The 23,225-nt window shown below is 53.4% G+C and overlaps 12 non-coding genes across 12 annotated transcripts; 6 read left to right on the top strand and 6 right to left on the bottom strand.

Moving 5' to 3' along the window:
* Window positions 1-6,867: 6,867 nt before the first annotated feature.
* Window positions 6,868-6,986, top strand: LOC138232952 (5S ribosomal RNA). Its single transcript, XR_011187392.1, has one exon. It is a non-coding gene; the product is annotated as a 5S ribosomal RNA (ribosomal RNA).
* Window positions 6,987-7,622: 636 nt separating this feature from the next.
* On the bottom strand, window positions 7,623-7,786 carry LOC138232982 (U1 spliceosomal RNA). Its single transcript, XR_011187418.1, has one exon. It is a non-coding gene; the product is annotated as a U1 spliceosomal RNA (small nuclear RNA).
* A 1,775-nt stretch (window positions 7,787-9,561) lies between these two features.
* LOC138232963 (5S ribosomal RNA) lies at window positions 9,562-9,680 on the top strand. Its single transcript, XR_011187403.1, has one exon. It is a non-coding gene; the product is annotated as a 5S ribosomal RNA (ribosomal RNA).
* A 634-nt stretch (window positions 9,681-10,314) lies between these two features.
* Window positions 10,315-10,478, bottom strand: LOC138232992 (U1 spliceosomal RNA). The gene has a single exon (XR_011187428.1). It is a non-coding gene; the product is annotated as a U1 spliceosomal RNA (small nuclear RNA).
* Window positions 10,479-12,283: 1,805 nt separating this feature from the next.
* On the top strand, window positions 12,284-12,402 carry LOC138232870 (5S ribosomal RNA). Its single transcript, XR_011187312.1, has one exon. It is a non-coding gene; the product is annotated as a 5S ribosomal RNA (ribosomal RNA).
* A 636-nt stretch (window positions 12,403-13,038) lies between these two features.
* LOC138232991 (U1 spliceosomal RNA) lies at window positions 13,039-13,202 on the bottom strand. The gene has a single exon (XR_011187427.1). It is a non-coding gene; the product is annotated as a U1 spliceosomal RNA (small nuclear RNA).
* A 1,805-nt stretch (window positions 13,203-15,007) lies between these two features.
* Window positions 15,008-15,126, top strand: LOC138232859 (5S ribosomal RNA). Its single transcript, XR_011187301.1, has one exon. It is a non-coding gene; the product is annotated as a 5S ribosomal RNA (ribosomal RNA).
* Window positions 15,127-15,762: 636 nt separating this feature from the next.
* LOC138232839 (U1 spliceosomal RNA) lies at window positions 15,763-15,932 on the bottom strand. Its single transcript, XR_011187287.1, has one exon. It is a non-coding gene; the product is annotated as a U1 spliceosomal RNA (small nuclear RNA).
* A 5,264-nt stretch (window positions 15,933-21,196) lies between these two features.
* On the top strand, window positions 21,197-21,313 carry LOC138232926 (U5 spliceosomal RNA). Its single transcript, XR_011187367.1, has one exon. It is a non-coding gene; the product is annotated as a U5 spliceosomal RNA (small nuclear RNA).
* A 230-nt stretch (window positions 21,314-21,543) lies between these two features.
* On the top strand, window positions 21,544-21,685 carry LOC138232880 (U4 spliceosomal RNA). The gene has a single exon (XR_011187322.1). It is a non-coding gene; the product is annotated as a U4 spliceosomal RNA (small nuclear RNA).
* Window positions 21,686-22,444: 759 nt separating this feature from the next.
* LOC138232937 (U5 spliceosomal RNA) lies at window positions 22,445-22,559 on the bottom strand. The gene has a single exon (XR_011187378.1). It is a non-coding gene; the product is annotated as a U5 spliceosomal RNA (small nuclear RNA).
* A 390-nt stretch (window positions 22,560-22,949) lies between these two features.
* Window positions 22,950-23,066, bottom strand: LOC138232956 (U5 spliceosomal RNA). The gene has a single exon (XR_011187396.1). It is a non-coding gene; the product is annotated as a U5 spliceosomal RNA (small nuclear RNA).
* Between the last annotated feature and the right edge of the window lie 159 nt (window positions 23,067-23,225).

Here is a 23,225-nt window from a genome sequence, read left to right as displayed (position 1 = left end):
CTTAAAACAGTATATATGATCACATCTCATTACATTTTGACACGGTAACAGTTACATAGCAACAATTTTCTTTTTTTCTGGTGCAAATCACATTCTTTATTTAAACATGATAATGTTTTTCACAGTTTCTTGAGATACTGTCCAATGCTCTCTATTTCCCACAGATTTTCTGCTTCCTCCCTCCCTTCTCTCCACAGATCTCTGAGGTAATAGTTCTCTCGGGTGATGAACAGGGCCAGGCTACCTGCTGCCTTGACTGGGACCTCGATGCCTTTGAACAGCCCCATGTTCCTCACTCTCCACAGGGCGTCTTTCCCACTGTTCACCACGGCCCAGATCCTGTCAAACACGTCAGGGGGAAGTTTGACAGGAGAGATGCCGTATATGATGAAAGCAGCGGTCAGGGTAAATTGGGGCGAGAGAGCCTGCAACCAATCTTCAAACTGTGCCCAGAAGGCCTTAGCAAAAAAGCAGGACCACAGGAGATGGGTCACAGTCTCCTCCTCGCCGCAGCCCACCCTAACGCAGCGAGGGCTGGGGGTGAGGCCCCTACGGTACAAGAAAGTTCGTACCGGTAAGCACTGGTGGACGACACTCCAGGCTAAATCTCTGTGAATGTTGCACAGAAATTTAGAGGATGTGTGTTTCCACACCTTCCTTGTTTGGGCTGATGTTAAAATGCCCACAGGGGTCTGCCTATTGTTCTGGGGTGCTACGAAATCTTCCAGTTTTTGGACGCTGACATCTCGGAGGGGAATATGGCCAATTGGGTGAGATCTTAGAAAACTTTTAACTGTCCCATAAATTGCAGGGCATGTGTCAGAGAGTGGGACGTCCAGCTTGGGTCTGACACCCCACACTCTGAACACCTCCCTACCTACCCAGAGCCTGGAAAAATAAGTCCAGGTACGCGCTGCAGGTGCTGTTGCAAAGCCTCTCAGCACAGAGGCCAGGAAAATGCACAGCAGCTTCGTAGCAATATCTGGGACAGACTTCCCCCCTGAGGGTAGCGGCCTGTACATTATTTCCCTTCTGAGTCTTTCCTGCTTCCCACCCCATAGAAATTGAAACATCAATCTCCTCAGCACCGCCGCAACACGGTGTGGGATTGGGAAGGTAGAAGCCAGAAAATTCAAGACAGGCAAGAGCTCGGCTTTGATGACCAGCACCTTCCCTGTCATGGTGAGGTCTCGGTCCTTCCATTGCATCAGTTTTTTGTTTAAGATTGGCAATTTGTTCTGCCAATTTACTGTTCCCATCTCTTCTCCAAAATACACCCCCAGGACCTTAATTCTCTTCTCTTGCAGCCTGAGATCATGTCCTTCTTTTGGCTCCCTCCAGTTCTGATAAAAAATCTCACTCTTAGATGTGTTAATTTTTGCGGAGGAAGCCAAAGAGAACCGATCACAGCACTGCAGAGCTCTGCTAATTGAGGCATTGTCAGAGAGGAGCAGGGTGACGTCATCCATGTATAGAGATGTCTTTACCTCTCCTCCCCCACTTCCAGGCACTGGTATCCCATTAATGGCCTGATCCTGGCGCAAGGCACAGGCTAAGGGCTCCATAGCCAAAACGAATAACAAGGGGGATAATGGGCAGCCCTGCCTCACCCCTGAACAGACTTCAAAGGTGCGTGATCTATTGCCATTAACCATGACTCTGCTGTTGCTACCTGTGTACAGCAGGTTAATCCACTTTCTCATGATGGGGCCAAACTTCATGTGCTCAAGTACCGATGTTAAGTACTGCCGGTTTAGGCGGTCAAAGGCCTTTTCTAGGTCTACACCTAAAATGCACAGAGGGAGGGAGCGATCCTCAGAGTACAGACAGACATCCCTCAACAAGGCCAGGTTGTCGCTCATCAGGCGTCCTGCTATCCCACAAGTCTGTTCTTTCCCTACCAGTGAGGCCACTACATTTTGTAGGCGCAGGAAAAGGGCTTTGGACAGGATCTTAGTGTCCACGCCTAACAGGCTGAGGGGTCTCCAGTTCTTTATGTCATTTTTTGCTCCTTTCTTAAACAAGAGAGAGATAGTGCCTTCTCTTAAGGAGTCAGGCAGCAATTCTGTCTTGTAGCTTTCCTCGAATAGGAGCAGTAGCGGATCCTGAAGCAGATCCCAAAAGGTGCAATAAAATTCTTTAGGGAGCCCGTCAGCACCCGGAGTTTTCCCCTTCTGTAAGCTCTCCATAGCCTGTCTCAGCTCTTCTACTGTCAAATCCCTCTCAAGTACTTCCCTATCTTCTTCACTCAAAATGTTTTCTAGCTTTGAGGTAAAAAAATGAATATCTTCATCCTTTACCTCTGTAGAGCTGTACAGTCTTGAGTAGAAGGCCTCGGTGCAGGAGAGGATAGCACTCGGCTCTGTTCTCTCTCGTCCCTCCTCATCAACTACACTTTCCATGACAGTCTTGGAGCCTACCACTTTCCTGAAAAAGAAGCGAGTACACTTCTCATTTTCTTCCAAGAACTGCACTCTGCTTCTTAACAGCACTCCTCGACTACTTTCTTCGGCTATGCTCCGGATGTCCTTTTTTAAAAGGGCGATATCCTCGAGCACATCGAAGCCACTGTGCAGCATCGTGTAGAGACGCTGCAGCTGCCTCTGTTTCCTGGCTAGCACTCCTCTCCGTCTGGCAGCAGCCTTCCTTCCCTCAGCCATGAAAAAGGCCTTTGTCCTCACCTTCACCTCCTCCCACCACTCTCCTACTGACCCGTACAGACACTGCAGGGACAGCCACTGTGATAGTTTCTCCTTGTAGCGGGATACTACCCCCTCGTTCTCTAGCAGCTTTGTGTTGAGTTTCCAGAGGCCTGGGCCAAAGACAGTCCCGCCCTGGAGTTCCACTCTACACCCTAAAGCCTGATGATCTGAGAAGAAGACAGGCTGAAGAGTGACCCCAACAACTTTCACTCTCTCTGAGACAAAGCAATAGTCAATTCTGGAGCTGCTATTCCTCCCTGACCATGTATATCCTGCTGTTGTGGGATATATACATCTATATGTGTCTGAGAGTTTAAAGTCTTGAACTAAGTTTTGCAGGGCCAGTGAGCTGGAATCCAATTTTATCGGCGAGCTAGACTGCCTGTCTGTGTGCTCTAAGATACAATTAAAATCCCCTCCCACTATCACGTCTGTGCTGCATAACAATAGGGGGGAGAGTGCCTTGAGTAGCTCCACCCTTCCTCCTACGTCAGTAGGGCAATACACATTGATTAGCCTCAGGTTAACGGTCCCCCATTCCACATCCACACACAGCAACCTGCCATCTATGACCCTCTGAATACTTTTCAATTTGAATGCCCATCCTTTGAAAAGAATGGCCACGCCAGAGGCTCTGTTGTTATTGTCCCCTGACCAAACAGAAGGCCCTTTATCCCACCTATCTTCAAAACTTTTATACCTCTCTTGATAGGCTAAAGCACACTCCTGCAACATCAACACATCTCCCTCTCTCTGCTGGAGGTAATCAAAGACAGACTGGCATTTAACTCTGTCATTGATACCTCTTGTGTTAAGAGAAATTATGTTAAGAGCCATATTACATAAGAAAGTGGAACCAGTCTTTACAAAACACATTTCTCTTCGGTCTCACCTGTTACCTTCTTCTTTTTCTTTTTCTTCTTACCAATTTCCTGCCAGCCATCCTCTGAATGAGCCTTCATCAGGGTGGCAGCAGTAAAAGCGTTCACAGAGTCCATTTCAAGGAAGGGGGTAGAGGGAGGGGTGGAGAGGTTCCAGCTGTCCCCATCGCCATGCTCTCCTTCCTCCTCGCTCGGGGAGAAAAAAGAGTCATTTTTTCTTTTCCTCAAGTCCAGCTCCTGGGAGCACTGAGGGGAAAGGGGTGCAGCCGATGCACCAGTCTCCTCTTCCCCCTCACCCACCAGCTGCTGCAGATCCTCCGTGATGGACTGGATGGAGGAGAGGAGGGCATCTGTAGCACTTGCAGAGTCTGAGAAAAGCAGCTCCGCTGAATCCTGGGTATCCTCGCTGGACCCGCTCCACCGGGGGGCCCCACACTGGCCCTCGTTCTGAGGAGCAGGAGTGGGGGAGGGGTCCTCGCTGTTCTCGGGGGTTTTCAAACCCTCGTGCTTGTCTGGTGCAGTCTGCGGTTGTGGGGGCGTAGTGGATTTCTCTTCCACCAGCCCCGGAGCCACAGCAGGACTGATCCTGGCTGGAGGCTGAGAGTCTTTGTCCAACAAGGGTTCTTTGTTTGACTTGTTGTTTGCTTTGGATTTTCGGGCCGGTTTGGCTGAAACAAGCACTGCCTCATCCTTTCTCATTTTGAGTTTATTGGCGTAGGCGTGAGGGCAGTTCTTAAAAACATGTCCTTCCGAGCCACATAAATTGCACTTTGGCAGCATTGAACAGTCAGAGGCTAAATGTCCCTGTTTGCCACAGGTCTTGCAGCATTTCACAGTGCAGGACGATGCCAGGTGTCCCACAGCACCACAGCGCCGACACACCTTTGGTTGTCCCACATAAAACACATAGCCATTGCAGGCGCCCAGCCGGATTGTAGAGGGCAGGTGCCTTAAGCCTCCATTTACGCTGTCCGGTAGCAAGCGAACCTCGAATTTCCTTGCTCCTGTTTTTATACCATCAACATCTCTAACCTCAGTTCCATGGTGGACGGTGCAGTACTGGTTAAGCCAGGTGTGAATGTCCTCCGTCTTTGCCAGTTCCGAGAACATAACAACATGCACCGTTTTCCTCTCTCTCTGTGTCAGAGGCTGCAAGTTGATCTTCTCAAGTGCAGGAACTTTGCCTCTTTTTGCCTCAAACACATCCACGCATTGTTCAAACAGAGGATAGGTAGCAAATACAACCTCAAATGCTTTCTGACCTGGGAGAGCGAAGATGAAATCCAAGTGCCGAGGTTCAAAGCCAAGTTCCTTCTGTAACACTTTTCTGCTGAACTGCATACGATCCATGAAGAGGTCATCCAAGAGCTCAAAACGTACAGCATTCTTACGGGATCCAAAGGTTGCCATTTCAAAAACCGCAAATCGAACACTGCTTCCAACAAAAGAAAAACAATCCAACTACTCCACCTACAGGCTGATCAAGGTATCTCCCCTGCCAGGTAAGTATGAGTTAAACAGGCCCCTGCAAGCGGCCCGCACCCACAGCACAAATCGCGCAGCCTAGGCCACCTCCTCGCCCCGCACGCCACCGCCTCCTGCTGGGCCCACTCTTTCCAACACTCACACGCCACACTAACACTCAAAAGTGTGGGCAAAACGAGAAAACGAGCGCGCCGTTTCCTACACATCTGCAGTCGCCGTTGCGCATTCGCAGCATGTCCCGGGATGCAATTCGGCCTCATTTGCATAACTCCAGACCGGCAGATCGCCACGCAAGCTCGCGACGTGCGCCTGCCACACACCGAACAAACCTTTTCAGCAATTTCCAAAAAACGGGCCTGCTCGCCTGCCCACAAGGCTCCGTCTCTTACCTGCTCTCCAGAGCCTGCTGCCTTCTGTGCTTTTCTCTCGGCACCGCTGCAGTGCACACAACTCCTGCAGCGGGAGGGGGGGAGAAAGTTCCCACGCTCCGCCGCAGGGAAGGCTCGCTCCGTGCGCACACGTCCTTTCGATGCCAGTCCAACAAGTGCTCCGCATTAGCTGCGTCGGGGCTCCGGCGTGTCGCACCTCACCTCACCTCGCCCTACCCCCTCCTTGAATGTCTGCGCTGGGCATGCCCCGCTCTCCTCCGCCTTATCTTATCGCGTGTGAGCACCGACAATGGCCACAATGCCGGGGAATGGCACCTGTAAAGTGTTAATTGGGGCACAGGAACAGCCCGTCTCGTCTCGGGGGGGCCGGCTTCAGAGACAATACAGCAAACACAGCGGGGCGGGGGAAGAAGACGACACCACACATGCGGGTACATTCAGCTCCGGCGGGAACGAGACATTTGTCGGTCTTTTCAAGTGCCGAGAGCCGAGCAATCCTTCACTTGTATCGTTTCTCCCCGGTGACTAGATCTGGCCCTGCGACTCTCGACTGGGCTCACCCCCGGGGCAGCCCAGCAGGTGTGAGCCTGCCCGGCACCCGGATAGGAGATTCCACCCCGGAAAAGCTCCGGTTGCTGCTGCTCCTGCAAGAGGTGTGACTGGGACCAGAAGGGAGCGCTCACCCTGCGGGCTGTGTGGCTCTCTTACGCCCCAGCCTCCTGATGGCGACACTCTGCTGCACAAACAGAGGTCAAACCGAGGTCCCGACCCTCCTTGGCCATTAGGAAACCCCAGGGCGTCTCTCAAAAAGAGACGCCGGGGGTGTCCCTCTGGTGTTAGTGCTCCCCTTTACCCATCAGTCGGGGTCTCCTCCTAATCCCTGTCTCACCTGTAACAATCAATGACGAGGCCCCCCTGTCCGTGAGATTTAGTACTCGCGCAAGAGACCGGGGGCAGAGCGCGAACGCGGTCCCCCGCCCCCCACAAAGTGCGCGCTCCGGGTCCTGCAACACAGCGGAAGGGCAGCGAGAAGGAGCCTCTTGCTCTGACGCCGCAAGGCCACAAGAGGGCGGAGGCGCCGCGCGCCCGGCCGACGTGTTGGACCGGTGCGCTTTACGTGCTGAAATAAACACGCGAAAGCCCCGAAATGTTTCCAGAGTGCTGTGCACTGGAGGTTTTTGTCTGGTGAAGACTTGCCTGGTGCTCCTCCGTGCAGATTGTTTGTCCTCCTCCAGTGCGGGACGAGCCAACACAAGGGAGCGCATTCGCCAACATCCAGGCACGCAATGCGATTTGGAAAGCAGCTCCTTTCCAAAGAGTTGCACACGAACGATCCTTCAGTCCCGCTCGGGGGGCACGGAACCCCCGCCACACACAGCTTCAAGTAGCGAGTCAGGCGCCGGGACTTTCGCTTACGGCCACACCACCCTGAACACGCCCGATCTCGTCTGATCTCGGAAGCTAAGCAGCGTCGGGCCTGGTTAGTACTTGGATGGGAGACTGCCTGGGAATACCAGGTGCTGTAAGCTTTTGCTCTCCCGGCCAGCAGGGGTCGCCGTTGGTGCCGTAGGCTTTGGGAGGAAAACCTGCAGGATGGAAAGGTGATCTATAGCCTCATCTCTAGAGATGTTTTGTTGCTGTGGCATGTGTGTGACCCATATTCAAAAAAAAAAACCCGTCTGTAAAACGAATATCGAAGCTGCCTCTAAATCTGAAAATGAAGATGAGTCGATAAACCACTCGTTTTTCGTATAACTAGACATATATTCATTTGTTACCGATTTCATTCATTGAGCACGGATACAATAGAGGTACAGCCATTCACTGTTTGACATGTCTGCACTGGTACAGAACCGAGCAATCAGAAAACGGGTGAAACTGTCTTTAGACTCAGCATACAGTACCGAGGCCCCCCATGACCAAATAAAGGCTAACCTCGATAATCAGCCTAAAGAACGCAGACTACAGCAAAACGACTGACTTTGAAAAGGGAATGAACGTCCGGAAGGAGTAGTGAAACTAGCCTGAGATGCTTCTCCGGACCCCTAACTAAAAGCCAGCGAGAACCAGCAGCAGCGTCCACTCCTGTCGAACCGGGATCCTTCCGCAGCCACGCAGCTCGTGGTGTCCTAACCCTCCCGTATCTGATTTTGGACCAAGCACATCAGGGGAGAGCGCGAACACAGTCCCCCACTACCAGAAATTATGCAGTCGAGATTCCCACATTTGGGGAATTCGCAGGGGTCAGCACAGCCGGAGTGCAATGGCCGAGCCTCGCCCTGGGTGAACCTCCTTCTTGATCAAGGTATCTCCCCTGCCAGGTAAGTATGAGTTAAACAGGCCCCTGCAAGCGGCCCGCACCCACAGCACAAATCGCGCAGCCTAGGCCACCTCCTCGCCCCGCACGCCACCGCCTCCTGCTGGGCCCACTCTTTCACACACTCACACGCCACACTAACACTCAAAAGTGTGGGCAAAACGAGAAAACGAGCGCGCCGTTTCCTACACATCTGCAGTCGCCGTTGCGCATTCGGAGCATGTCCCGGGATGCAATTCGGCCTCATTTGCATAACTCCAGACCAGCAGATCGCCACGCAAGCTCGCGACGTGCGCCTGCCACACACCGAACAAACCTTTTCAGCAATTTCCAAAAAACGGGCCTGCTCGCCTGCCCACAAGGCTCCGTCTCTTACCTGCTCTCCAGAGCCTGCTGCCTTCTGTGCTTTTCTCTCGGCACCGCTGCAGTGCACACAACTCCTGCAGCGGGAGGGGGGGAGAAAGTTCCCACGCTCCGCCGCAGGGAAGGCTCGCTCCGTGCACACACGTCCTTTCGATGCCAGTCCAACAAGTGCTCCGCATTAGCTGCGTCGGGGCTCCGGCGTGTCGCACCTCACCTCACCTCGCCCTACCCCCTCCTTGAATGTCTGCCGCTGGGCATGCCCCGCTCTCCTCCGCCTTATCTTATCGCGTGTGAGCACCGACAATGGCCACAATGCCGGGGAATGGCACCTGTAAAGTGTTAATTGGGGCACAGGAACAGCCCGTCTCGTCTCGGGGGGGCCGGCTTCAGAGACAATACAGCAAACACAGCGGGGCGGGGGAAGAAGACGACACCACACATGCGGGTACATTCAGCTCCGGCGGGAACGAGACATTTGTCGGTCTTTTCAAGTGCCGAGAGCCGAGCAATCCTTCACTTGTATCGTTTCTCCCCGGTGACTAGATCTGGCCCTGCGACTCTCGACTGGGCTCACCCCCGGGGCAGCCCAGCAGGTGTGAGCCTGGCCGGCACCCGGATAGGAGATTCCACCCCGGAAAAGCTCCGGTTGCTGCTGCTCCTGCAAGAGGTGTGACTGGGACCAGTAGGGAGCGCTCACCCTGCGGGCTGTGTGGCTCTCTTACGCCCCAGCCTCCTGATGGCGACACTCTGCTGCACAAACAGAGGTCAAACCGAGGTCCCGACCCTCCTTGGCCATTAGGAAACCCCAGGGCGTCTCTCAAAAAGAGACGCCGGGGGTGTCCCTCTGGTGTTAGTGCTCCCCTTTACACATCAGTCGGGGTCTCCACCTAATCCCCGTCTCACCTGTAACAATCAATGACGAGGCCCCCCTGTCCGTGAGATTTAGTACTCGCGCAAGAGACCGGGGGCAGAGCGCGAACGCGGTCCCCCGCCCCCCACAAAGTGCGCGCTCCGGGTCCTGCAACACAGCGGAAGGGCAGCGAGAAGGAGCCTCTTGCTCTGACGCCGCAAGGCCACAAGAGGGCGGAGGCGCCGCGCACGCGGCCGACGTGTTGGACCGGTGCGCTTTACGTGCTGAAATAAACACGCGAAAGCCCCGAAATGTTTCCAGAGTGCTGTGCACTGGAGGTTTTTGTCTGGTGAAGACTTGCCTGGTGCTCCTCCGTGCAGATTGTTTGTCCTCCTCCAGTGCGGGACGAGCCAACACAAGGGAGCGCATTCGCCAACATCCAGGCACGCAATGCGATTTGGAAAGCAGCTCCTTTCCAAAGAGTTGCACAAGAACGATCCTTCAGTCCCGCTCGGGGGGCACGGAACCCCCGCAACACACAGCTTCAAGTAGCGAGTCAGTCGCCGGGGCTTTCTCTTACGGCCACACCACCCTGAACACGCCCGATCTCGTCTGATCTTGGAAGTTAAGCAGCGTCGGGCCTGGTTAGTACTTGGATGGGAGACTGCCTGGGAATACCAGGTGCTGTAAGCTTTTGCTCTCCCGGCCAGCAGGGGTCGCCGTTGGTGCCGTAGGCTTTGGGAGGAAAACCTGCAGGATGGAAAGGTGATCTATAGCCTCATCTCTAGAGACGTTTTGTTGCTGTGGCATGTGTGTGACCCATATTCAAAAAAAAAAACCCATCTGTAAAACGAATATCGAAGCTGCCTCTAAATCTGCAAATGAAGATGAGTCGATAAACCACTCGTTTTTCGTATAACTAGACATATTCATTTGTTACCGATTTCATTCATTGAGCACGGATACAATAGAGGTACAGCCATTCACTGTTTGACATGTCTGCACTGGTACAGAACCGAGCAATCAGAAAACGGGTGAAACTGTCTTTAGACTCAGCATACAGTACCGAGGCCCCCCATGACCAAATAAAGGCTAACCTCGATAATCAGCCTAAAGAACGCAGACTACAGCAAAACGACTGACTTTGAAAAGGGAATGAACGTCCGGAAGGAGTAGTGGAACTAGCTTGAGATGCTTCTCCGGACCCCTAACTAAAAGCCAGCGAGAACCAGCAGCGGCGTCCACTCCTGTCGAACCGGGATCCTTCCGCAGCCACGCAGCTCGTGGTGTCCTAACCCTCCCGTATCTGATTTTGGACCAAGCACATCAGGGGAGAGCGCGAACGCAGTCCCCCACTTCTAGAAATTATGCAGTCGAGATTCCCACATTTGGGGAATTCGCAGGGGTCAACACAGCCGGAGTGCAATGGCCGAGCCTCGCCCTGGGTGAACCTCCTTCTTGATCAAGGTATCTCCCCTGCCAGGTAAGTATGAGTTAAACAGGCCCCTGCAAGCGGCCCGCACCCACAGCACAAATCGCGCAGCCTAGGCCACCTCCTCGCCCCGCACGCCACCGCCTCCTGCTGGGCCCACTCTTTCACACACTCACACGCCACACTAACACTCAAAAGTGTGGGCAAAACGAGAAAACGAGCGCGCCGTTTCCTACACATCTGCAGTCGCCGTTGCGCATTCGCAGCATGTCCCGGGATGCAATTCGGCCTCATTTGCATAACTCCAGACCGGCAGATCGCCACGCAAGCTCGCGACGTGCGCCTGCCACACACCGAACAAACCTTTTCAGCAATTTCCAAAAAACGGGCCTGCTCGCCTGCCCACAAGGCTCCGTCTCTTACCTGTTCTCCAGAGCCTGCTGCCTTCTGTGCTTTTCTCTCGGCACCGCTGCAGTGCACACAACTCCTGCAGCGGGAGGGGGGGAGAAAGTTCCCGCGCTCCGCCGCAGGGAAGGCTCGCTCCGTGCGCACACGTCCTTTCGATGCCAGTCCAACAAGTGCTCCGCATTAGCTGCGTCGGGGCTCCGGCGTGTCGCACCTCACCTCACCTCGCACTGCCCCCTCCTTGAATGTCTGCCGCTGGGCATGCCCCGCTCTCCTCCGCCTTATCTTATCGCGTGTGAGCACCGACAATGGCCACAATGCCGGGGAATGGCACCTGTAAAGTGTTAATTGGGGCACAGGAACAGCCCGTCTCGTCTCGGGGGGGCCGGCTTCAGAGACAATACAGCAAACACAGCGGGGCGGGGGAAGAAGACGACACCACACATGCGGGTACATTCAGCTCCGGCGGGAACGAGACATTTGTCGGTCTTTTCAAGTGCCGAGAGCCGAGCAATCCTTCACTTGTATCGTTTCTCCCCGGTGACTAGATCTGGCCCTGCGACTCTCGACTGGGCTCACCCCCGGGGCAGCCCAGCAGGTGTGAGCCTGGCCGGCACCCGGATGGGAGATTCCACCCCGGAAAAGCTCCGGTTGCTGCTGCTCCTGCAAGAGGTGTGACTGGGACCAGTAGGGAGCGCTCAGCCTGCGGGCTGTGTGGCTCTCTTACGCCCCAGCCTCCTGATGGCGACACTGCTGCACAAACAGGCGCCGTCCTTCGGGGGAGGCGTCAAACCGAGGTCCCGACCCTCCTTGGCCATTAGGAAACCCCAGGGCGTCTCTCAAAAAGAGACGCCGGGGGTGTCCCTCTGGTGTTAGTGCTCCCCTTTACCCATCAGTCGGGGTCTCCTCCTAATCCCCGTCTCACCTGTAACAATCAATGACGAGGCCCCCCTGTCCGTGAGATTTAGTACTCGCGCAAGAGACCGGGGGCAGAGCGCGAACGCGGTCCCCCGCCCCCCACAAAGTGCGCGCTCCGGGTTCCCTCTCGGGGCCCTGCAACACAGCGGAAGGGCAGCGAGAAGGAGCCTCTTGCTCTGACGCCGCAAGGCCACAAGAGGGCGGAGGCGCCGCGCGCCCGGCCGACGTGTTGGACCGGTGCGCTTTACGTGCTGAAATAAACACGCGAAAGCCCCGAAATGTTTCCAGAGTGCTGTGCACTGGAGGTTTTTGTCTGGTGAAGACTTGCCTGGTGCTCCTCCGTGCAGATTGTTTGTCCTCCTCCAGTGCGGGACGAGCCAACACAAGGGAGCGCATTCGCCAACATCCAGGCATGCAATGCGATTTGGAAAGCAGCTCCTTTCCAAAGAGTTGCACACGAACGATCCTTCAGTCCCGCTCGGGGGGCACGGAACCCCCGCCACACACAGCTTCAAGTAGCGAGTCAGGCGCCGGGGCTTTCGCTTACGGCCACACCACCCTGAACACGCCCGATCTCGTCTGATCTCGGAAGCTAAGCAGTGTCGGGCCTGGTTAGTACTTGGATGGGAGACTGCCTGGGAATACCAGGTGCTGTAAGCTTTTGCTCTCCCGGCCAGCAGGGGTCGCCGTTGGTGCCGTAGGCTTTGGGAGGAAAACCTGCAGGATGGAAAGGTGATCTATAGCCTCATCTCTAGAGATGTTTTGTTGCTGTGGCATGTGTGTGACCCATATTCAAAAAAAAAAACCCGTCTGTAAAACGAATATCGAAGCTGCCTCTAAATCTGCAAATGAAGATGAGTCGATAAACCACTCGTTTTTCGTATAACTAGACATATATTCATTTGTTACCGATTTCATTCATTGAGCACGGATACAATAGAGGTACAGCCATTCACTGTTTGACATGTCTGCACTGGTACAGAACCGAGCAATCAGAAAACGGGTGAAACTGTCTTTAGACTCAGCATACAGTACCGAGGCCCCCCATGACCAAATAAAGGCTAACCTCGATAATCAGCCTAAAGAACGCAGACTATAGCAAAACGACTGACTTTGAAAAGGGAATGAACGTCCGGAAGGAGTAGTGGAACTAGCTTGAGATGCTTCTCCGGACCCCTAACTAAAAGCCAGCGAGAACCAGCAGCGGCGTCCACTCCTGTCGAACCGGGATCCTTCCGCAGCCACGCAGCTCGTGGTGTCCTAACCCTCCCGTATCTGATTTTGGACCAAGCACATCAGGGGAGAGCGCGAACGCAGTCCCCCACTTCTAGAAATTATGCAGTCGAGATTCCCACATTTGGGGAATTCGCAGGGGTCAACACAGCCGGAGTGCAATGGCCGAGCCTCGCCCTGGGTGAACCTCCTTCTTGATCAAGGTATCTCCCCTGCCAGGTAAGTATGAGTTAAACAGGCCCCTGCAAGCGGCCCGCACCCACAGCACAAATCGCGCAGCCTAGGCCACCTCCTCGCCCCGCACGCCACCGCCTCCTGCTGGGCCCACTCTTTCACACACTCACACGCCACACTAACACTCAAAAGTGTGGGCAAAACGAGAAAACGAGCGCGCCGTTTCCTACACATCTGCAGTCGCCGTTGCGCATTCGCAGCATGTCCCGGGATGCAATTCGGCCTCATTTGCATAACTCCAGACCGGCAGATCGCCACGCAAGCTCGCGACGTGCGCCTGCCACACACCGAACAAACCTTTTCAGCAATTTCCAAAAAACGGGCCTGCTCGCCTGCCCACAAGGCTCCGTCTCTTACCTGTTCTCCAGAGCCTGCTGCCTTCTGTGCTTTTCTCTCGGCACCGCTGCAGTGCACACAACTCCTGCAGCGGGAGGGGGGGAGAAAGTTCCCGCGCTCCGCCGCAGGGAAGGCTCGCTCCGTGCGCACACGTCCTTTCGATGCCAGTCCAACAAGTGCTCCGCATTAGCTGCGTCGGGGCTCCGGCGTGTCGCACCTCACCTCACCTCGCACTGCCCCCTCCTTGAATGTCTGCCGCTGGGCATGCCCCGCTCTCCTCCGCCTTATCTTATCGCGTGTGAGCACCGACAATGGCCACAATGCCGGGGAATGGCACCTGTAAAGTGTTAATTGGGGCACAGGAACAGCCCGTCTCGTCTCGGGGGGGCCGGCTTCAGAGACAATACAGCAAACACAGCGGGGCGGGGGAAGAAGACGACACCACACATGCGGGTACATTCAGCTCCGGCGGGAACGAGACATTTGTCGGTCTTTTCAAGTGCCGAGAGCCGAGCAATCCTTCACTTGTATCGTTTCTCCCCGGTGACTAGATCTGGCCCTGCGACTCTCGACTGGGCTCACCCCCGGGGCAGCCCAGCAGGTGTGAGCCTGGCCGGCACCCGGATGGGAGATTCCACCCCGGAAAAGCTCCGGTTGCTGCTGCTCCTGCAAGAGGTGTGACTGGGACCAGTAGGGAGCGCTCAGCCTGCGGGCTGTGTGGCTCTCTTACGCCCCAGCCTCCTGATGGCGACACTGCTGCACAAACAGGCGCCGTCCTTCGGGGGAGGCGTCAAACCGAGGTCCCGACCCTCCTTGGCCATTAGGAAACCCCAGGGCGTCTCTCAAAAAGAGACGCCGGGGGTGTCCCTCTGGTGTTAGTGCTCCCCTTTACCCATCAGTCGGGGTCTCCTCCTAATCCCCGTCTCACCTGTAACAATCAATGACGAGGCCCCCCTGTCCGTGAGATTTAGTACTCGCGCAAGAGACCGGGGGCAGAGCGCGAACGCGGTCCCCCGCCCCCCACAAAGTGCGCGCTCCGGGTTCCCTCTCGGGGCCCTGCAACACAGCGGAAGGGCAGCGAGAAGGAGCCTCTTGCTCTGACGCCGCAAGGCCACAAGAGGGCGGAGGCGCCGCGCGCCCGGCCGACGTGTTGGACCGGTGCGCTTTACGTGCTGAAATAAACACGCGAAAGCCCCGAAATGTTTCCAGAGTGCTGTGCACTGGAGGTTTTTGTCTGGTGAAGACTTGCCTGGTGCTCCTCCGTGCAGATTGTTTGTCCTCCTCCAGTGCGGGACGAGCCAACACAAGGGAGCGCATTCGCCAACATCCAGGCATGCAATGCGATTTGGAAAGCAGCTCCTTTCCAAAGAGTTGCACACGAACGATCCTTCAGTCCCGCTCGGGGGGCACGGAACCCCCGCCACACACAGCTTCAAGTAGCGAGTCAGGCGCCGGGGCTTTCGCTTACGGCCACACCACCCTGAACACGCCCGATCTCGTCTGATCTCGGAAGCTAAGCAGTGTCGGGCCTGGTTAGTACTTGGATGGGAGACTGCCTGGGAATACCAGGTGCTGTAAGCTTTTGCTCTCCCGGCCAGCAGGGGTCGCCGTTGGTGCCGTAGGCTTTGGGAGGAAAACCTGCAGGATGGAAAGGTGATCTATAGCCTCATCTCTAGAGATGTTTTGTTGCTGTGGCATGTGTGTGACCCATATTCAAAAAAAAAAACCCGTCTGTAAAACGAATATCGAAGCTGCCTCTAAATCTGCAAATGAAGATGAGTCGATAAACCACTCGTTTTTCGTATAACTAGACATATATTCATTTGTTACCGATTTCATTCATTGAGCACGGATACAATAGAGGTACAGCCATTCACTGTTTGACATGTCTGCACTGGTACAGAACCGAGCAATCAGAAAACGGGTGAAACTGTCTTTAGACTCAGCATACAGTACCGAGGCCCCCCATGACCAAATAAAGGCTAACCTCGATAATCAGCCTAAAGAACGCAGACTATAGCAAAACGACTGACTTTGAAAAGGGAATGAACGTCCGGAAGGAGTAGTGGAACTAGCTTGAGATGCTTCTCCGGACCCCTAACTAAAAGCCAGCGAGAACCAGCAGCGGCGTCGACTCCTTTCGAACCGGGATCCTTCCGCAGCCACGCAGCTCGTGGTGTCCTAACCCTCCTGTATCTGATTTTGGACCAAGCACATCAGGGGAGAGCGCGAACGCAGTCCCCCACTACCAGAAATTATGCAGTCGAGATTCCCACATTTGGGGAATTCGCAGGGGTCAGCACAGCCGGAGTGCAATGGCCGAGCCTCGCCCTGGGTGAACCGATTTCGATTTTTAAGAACTTTATTTTCTTTTCACAAAAAAATACAGGACATCACAAATCAGAAAGCTTTACATTCATATACATACTTAAAACAGTATATATGATCACATCTCATTACATTTTGACATGGTAACAGTTACATAGCAACAATTTTCTTTTTTTCTGGTGCAAATCACATTCTTTACTTAAACTTGATAATGTTTTTCACAGTTTCTTGAGATATTGACCTATGCTCTCTATTTCCCACAGATTTTCTGCTTCCTCCCTCCCTTCTCTCCACAGATCTCTGAGGTAATAGTTCTCTCGGGTGATGAACAGGGCCAGGCTACCTGCTGCCTTGACTGGGATCTCGATGCCTTTGAACAGCCCCATGTTCCTCACTCTCCACAGGGCAACTTTCCCACTGTTCACCACGGCCCAGATCCTGTCAAACACGTCAGGAGGAAGTTTGACAGGAGAGATGCCGTATATGACGAAAGCAGCGGTCAGGGTAAATTGGGGCGAGAGAGCCAGCAACCAATCTTCAAACTGTGCCCAGAAGGCCTTAGCAAAAAAGCAGGACCACAGGAGATGGGATACAGTCTCCTCCTCGCCGCAGCCCACCCTAACGCAGCGAGGGCTGGGGGTGAGGCCCCTACGGTACAAGAAAGTTCGTACCGGTAAGCACTGGTGGACGACACTCCAGGCTAAATCTCTGTGAATGTTGCACAGAAACTTAGAGGATGTGTGTTTCCACACCTTCCTTGTTTGGGCTGATGTTAAAATGCCCACATGGGTCTGCCTATTGTTCTGGGGTGCAACGAAATCTTCCAGTTTTTGGACGCTGACATCTCGGAGGGGAATATGGCCAATTGGGTGAGATCTTAGAAAACTTTTAACTGTCCCATAAATTGCAGGGCATGTGTCAGAGAGTGGGACGTCCAGCTTGGGTCTGACACCCCACACTCTGAACACCTCCCTACCTACCCAGAGCCTGGAAAAATAAGTCCAGGTACGCGCTGCAAGTGCTGTTGCAAAGCCTCTCAGCACAGAGGCCAGGAAAATGCACAGCAGCTTCGTAGCAATATCTGGGACAGACTTCCCCCCTGAGGGTAGCGGCCTGTACATTATTTCCCTTCTGAGTCTTTCCTGCTTCCCACCCCATAGAAATTGAAACATCAATCTCCTCATCACCGCCGCAACACGGTGTGGGATTGGGAAGGTAGAAGCCAGAAAATTCAAGACAGGCAAGAGCTCGGCTTTGATGACCAGCACCTTCCCTGTCATGGTGAGGTCTCGGTCCTTCCATTGCATCAGTTTTTTGTTTAAGATTGGCAATTTGTTCTGCCAATTTACTGTTCCCATCTCTTCTCCAAAATACACCCCCAGGACCTTAATTCTCTTCTCTTGCAGCCTGAGATCATGTCCTTCTTTTGGCTCCCTCCAGTTCTGATAAAAAATCTCACTCTTAGATTTGTTAATTTTTGCGGAGGAAGCCAAAGAGAAACGATCACAGCACTGCAGAGCTCTGCTAATTGAGGCATTGTCAGAGAGGAGCAGGGTGACGTCATCCATGTATAGAGATGTCTTTACCTCTCCTCCCCCACTTCCAGGCACTGGTATCCCATTAATGGCCTGATCCTGGCGCAAGGCACAGGCTAAGGGCTCCATAGCCAAAACGCATAACAAGGGGGATAATGGGCAGCCCTGCCTCACCCCTGAACAGACTTCAAAGGGGCGTGATCTATTGCCATTAACCATGACTCTGCTGTTGCTACCTGTGTACAGCAGGTTAATCCACTTTCTCATGATGGGGCCAAACTTCATGTGCTCAAGTCCCGATGTTAAGTACTGCCGGTTTAGGCGGTCAAAGGCCTTTTCTAGGTCTACACCTAAAATGCAAAGAGGGAGGGAGCGATCCTCAGAGTACAGACAGACATCCCTCAACAAGGCCAGGTTGTCGCTCATCAGGCGTCCTGCTATCCCACAAGTCTGTTCTTTCCCTACCAGTGAGGCCACTACATTTTGTAGGTGCAGGAAAAGGGCTTTGGACAGGATCTTAGTGTCCACGCCTAACAGGCTGAGGGGTCTCCAGTTCTTTATGTCATTTTTTGCTCCTTTCTTAAACAAGAGAGAGATAGTGCCTTCTCTTAAGGAGTCAGGCAGCAATTCTGTCTTATATCTTTCCTCGAATAGGACCAGTAGCGGATCCTGAAGCAGATCCCAAAAGGTGCAATAAAATTATTTAGGGAGCCCGTCAGCACCTGGAGTTTTCCCCTTCTGTAAGCTCTCCATAGCCTGTCTCAGCTCTTCTACTGTCAAATCCCTCTCAAGTACTTCCCTATCTTCTTCACTCAAAACGTTTTCTAGCTTTGAGGTAAAAAAATGAATTTCTTCATCCTTTACCTCTGTAGAGCTGTACAGTCTTGAGTAGAAGGCCTTGGTGCAGGAGAGGATAGCACTCGGCTCTGTTCTCTCTCGTCCCTCCTCATCAACTACACTTTCCATGACAGACTTGGAGCCTACCACTTTCCTGAAAAAGAAGCGAGTACACTTCTCATTTTCTTCCAAGAACTGCACTCTGCCTCTTAACAGCACTCCTCGACTACTTTCTTCGGCTATGCTCCGGATGTCCTTTTTTAAAAGGGTGATATCCTCGAGCACATCGAAGCCACTGTGCAGCATCGTGTAGAGACGCTGCAGCTGCCTCTGTTTCCTGGCTAGCACTCCTCTCCGTCTGGCAGCAGCCTTCCTTCCCTCAGCCATGAAAAAGGTCTTTGTCCTCATCTTCACCTCCTCCCACCACTCTCCTACTGACCCGTACAGACACTGCAAGGACAGCCACTGTGATAGTTTCTCCTTGTAGCGGGATACTACCCCCTCGTTCTCTAGCAGCTTTGTGTTGAGTTTCCAGAGGCCTGGGCCAAAGACAGTCCCGCCCTGGAGTTCCACTCTACACCCTAAAGCCTGATGATCTGAGAAGAAGACAGGCTGAAGAGTGACCCCAACAACTTTCACTCTCTCTGAGACAAAGCAATAGTCAATTCTGGAGCTGCTATTCCTCCCTGACCATGCATATCCTGCTGTTGTGGGATATATACATCTATATGTGTCTGAGAGTTTAAAGTCTTGAACTAAGTTTTGCAGGGCCAGTGAGCTGGAATCCAATTTTATCGGAGAGCTAGACTGCCTGTCTGTGTGCTCTAAGATACAATTAAAATCCCCTCCCACTATCACGTCTGTGCTACTTAACAATAGGGGAGAGAGTGCCTTGAGTAGCTCCACCCTTCCTCCCACGTCAGTAGGACAATACACATTGATTAGCCGCAGGTTAACGGTCCCCCATTCCACATCCACACACAGCAACCTGCCATCTATGACCCTCTGAATACTTTTCAATTTGAAAGCCCATCCTTTGAAAAGAATGGCCACGCCAGAGGCTCTGTTGTTATTGTCCCCTGACCAAACAGAAGGCCCTTTATCCCACCTATCTTCAAAGCTTTTATACCTCTCTTGATAGGCTAAAGCACACTCCTGCAACATCAACACATCTCCCTCTCTCTGCTGGAGGTAATCAAAGACACACTGACATTTAACTCCGTCATTGATACCTCTGGTGTTAAGAGAAATTATGTTTAGAGCCATATTACATAAGAAAGTGGAACCAGTCTTTACAAAACACATTTCTCTTCGGTCTCACCTGTTACCTTCTTCTTTTTCTTTTTCTTCTTACCAATTTCCTGCCAGCCATCCTCTGAATGAGCCTTCATCAGGGTGGCAGCAGTAAAAGCATTCACGGAGTCCATTTCAAGGAAGGGGGTAGAGGGAGGGGTGGAGGGGTTCCAGCTGTCCCCATCGCCATTCTCTCCTTCCTCCTCGCTCGGGGAGAAAACAGAGTCATTTTTCCTTTTCCTCAAGTCCAGCTCCTGGGAGCACTGAGGGGAAAGGGGTGCAGCCGATGCACCAGTCTCCTCTTCCCCCTCACCCACCAGCTGTTGCAGATCCTCCGTGATGGACTGGATGGAGGAGAGGAGGGCATCTGTAGCACTTGCAGAGTCTGAGAAAAGCAGCTCCGCTGAATCCTGGGTATCGTCGCTGGACCCGCTCCACCGGGGGGCCCCACACTGGCCCTCGTTCTGAGGAGCAGGAGTGGGGGAGGGGTCCTCGCTGTTCTCGGGGGTTTTCAAACCCTCGTGCTTGTCTGGTGCAGTCTGCGGTTGTGGGAGCGTAGTGGATTTCTCTTCCACCGGCCCCGGAGCCACAGCAGGACTGATCCTGGCTGGAGGCTGAGACTCTTTGTCCAACAAGGGTTCTTTGTTTGACTTGTTGTTTGCTTTGGCTTTTCGGGCCGGTTTGGCTGAAACAAGCACTGCCTCATCCTTTCTCATTTTGAGTTTATTGGCGTAGGCGTGAGGGCAGTTCTTAAAAACGTGTCCTTCCGAGCCACATAAATTGCACTTTGGCAGCATTGAACAGTCAGAGGCTAAATGTCCCTGTTTGCCACAGGTCTTGCAGCATTTCACAGTGCAGGAAGATGCCAGGTGTCCCACAGCACCACAGCGCCGACACACCTTTGGTTGTCCCACATAAAAAACATAGCCATTGCAGGCGCCCAGCCGGATTGTAGAGGGCAGGTGCCTTAAGCCTCCATTTACATTGTCCGGTAGTAAGCGAACCTCGAATTTCCTTGCTCCTGTTTTTATACCGTCAACATCTCTAACCTCAGTTCCATGGTGGACGGTGCAGTACTGGTTAAGCCAGGTGTGAATGTCCTCCGTCTTTGCCAGTTCCGAGAACATAACAACATGCACCGTTTTCCTCTCTCTCTGTGTCAGAGGCTGCAAGTTGATCTTCTCAAGTGCAGGAACTTTCCCTCTTTTTGCCTCAAACACATCCACGCATTGTTCAAACAGAGGATAGGTACCAAATACAACCTCAAATGCTTTCTGACCTGGGAGAGCAAAGATGAAATCCAAGTGCCGAGGTTCAAAGCCAAGTTCCTTCTGTAACACTTTTCTGCTGAACTGCATACGATCCATGAACAGGTCATCCAAAAGCTCAAAACGTACAGCATTCTTGCGGGATCCAAAGGTTGCCATCTCAAACTGCAAAACAAACACTGCTTCCACAAAACAAGAAAACAATCCAACTACTCCAACTACAGGCTGATCAAGGTATCTCCCCTGCCAGGTAAGCCGAGAGCCGCAGGCGATGAGCCCGGAGCTGAACGGGCCCCACTGGCTCGTTTGTAAGGCCAGGTGCATTGCCAACCACGACCGGCAGGGCAGAGGCCTTGAAGGCAGCCTGGGCTCCTGCAGCTGTCCAGCCACGCACTCTGGTTTCTCTTCATCTCGTACAAATCTTTTGCCTTTTACTAAAGATTTCCATGGAGAGGAGCATGAATGAGTTCCATACAATTTTTGTGCTTTCCTGCCTTCGGGTGGGGCGCAGCTGGGCTGGTCAAAGAGAGAAAACAAAACCGCTCACAATCACTCTTATTACTGCGACTGTGGCCGTCTGCTCTGCGAGTCCTCGGTCTCCGCCTGTCTGATTGGTGCTCTTTTCTTTGGGGGGCGGGAAGTGTCCGGCCGCAAATATGAAGCGTTACAGCAACGACATGCCATGAGACGATTGATAACGATTTCCATAGGATCCACGCGGTTGCCTGGCAACCGTCAGCTTTGCGCAGTGGCAGTATCGTAGCCTGTGAGGTTTAGCCGATGCGCGATTATTGCTAGTTGAAAACTTTTCCCAATACCCCGCTTCCGCCGGTTTGCAATACAATCGGCGAAAGCAATTCTTGACAGTCTCGTCAGAGACTGAGCAAGGTGTTTAAAGACAGATTTTGTCATGGTAACATCATGGTAGAAAGAAACAAGCTTGTTACGTCTCAACAGAAACACTCTTTAGCTCTTTCAGCGTTATGCAGAGAACAGCGTCTGTCGAGATCACTTTTGAGTCAGCGCGAAACGCCGTGTGCTGTCAGTTTGATTTCATATTGCTCGTAGCGGCGCCCGGCTTTTGTCTGTCAAACGTTAGGTTGCCCTTCTTCATGCTGCATCGTCGGCATGAGTGGAGCTTTTTAAACGTCTGTATTTACTGCGCCTCATAAGAAATCGTTTGTCCCCGTTCAAAACAGATTGTGCGATGTCCTGCAGCGTTCGCAAAGCAAACCTTTGACAGTTTGAAAGAGGAATTTATTCTGCTTCCTGTGCGTGCAGTAGTTACAAAGTTGAACGTCTTTATACGATCTGCCGCAGATCTTACAAACGAGCCAGTGGGGCCCGTTCAGCTCCGGGCTCATCGCCTGCGGCTCACGGCTTGCGAGCGTGCCCAATCCGTGCGATAACTCGGAAAACACCCGGCCACACTGTGCCGGAAACGACGCACTCTGGGAAGCCGCTATGCAAAGCGAGGTCCCAAGATCCCCTGCGGCCGGACACTTCCTGCCCCCCAAAGAAAAGAGCGCCAATCAGACGGCCGGAGATCGAGGACTCGCGGAGCAGACGGCCACAATCACCATTACAAGAGCGATTGCGAACGTGCTTGTTTTCTCTCTTTGACCAGCCCAGCTGCCCGCGACCCGAAAGCAGGAAATCACAAAAATTGCAGGGAACTCATTCGTGCTCCTCTCCACGGAAATCTTTAGTAAAAGGCGAAAGAGTTGTACGAGATGAAGAGAAACCAGAGTGCATGGCTGCACAGCTGCAGGAGCCCAGGCCGCCTTCAAGGCCTCTGCCCTGCCGGTCGTGGTTGGCAATACACCTGGCCTTACAAACGAGCCAGTGGGGCCCGTTCAGCTCCGGGCTCATCGCCTGCGGCTCACGGTTTGCGAGCGTGCCGAATCCGTGCGATAACTCGGAAAACACCCGGCCACACTGTGCCGGAAACGACGCACTCTGGGAAGCCGCTATGCAGGCAAGGTCCCAAGATCCCCTGCGGCCGGACACTTGCCGCCCACCAAAGAAAAGAGCGCCAATCAGACGGCCGGAGACCAAGGACTCGCGGAGCAGACGGCCACAATCACCATTACAAGAGCGATTGCGAACGTGCTTGTTTTCTCTCTTTGACCAACCCAGCTGCGCCCCACCCGAAAGCAGGGAAGCACAAAAACTGCAGGGAACTCATTCATGCGCCTCTCCATGGAAATTTTTAGTAAAAGGCGAAAGATTTGTACTAGATGAAGAGAAACCAGAGTGCGTGGCTGCACAGCTGCAGGAGCCCAGGCCGCCTTCAAGGCCTCTGCCCTGCCGGTCGTGGTTGGCAATACACCTGGCCTTACAAACGAGCCAGTGGGGCCCGTTCAGCTCCGGGCTCATCGCCTGCGGCTCACGGCTTGCGAGCGTGCCCAATCCGTGC

The sequence above is a fragment of the Lepisosteus oculatus genome, unplaced genomic scaffold (assembly GCF_040954835.1).
Source record: "Lepisosteus oculatus isolate fLepOcu1 unplaced genomic scaffold, fLepOcu1.hap2 HAP2_SCAFFOLD_64, whole genome shotgun sequence".
Lineage (NCBI taxonomy): Eukaryota > Metazoa > Chordata > Actinopteri > Semionotiformes > Lepisosteidae > Lepisosteus > Lepisosteus oculatus.
The sequence above is the reverse complement of the archived record's forward strand: the minus strand, read 5'-3'. Positions and strand labels throughout refer to the sequence as shown.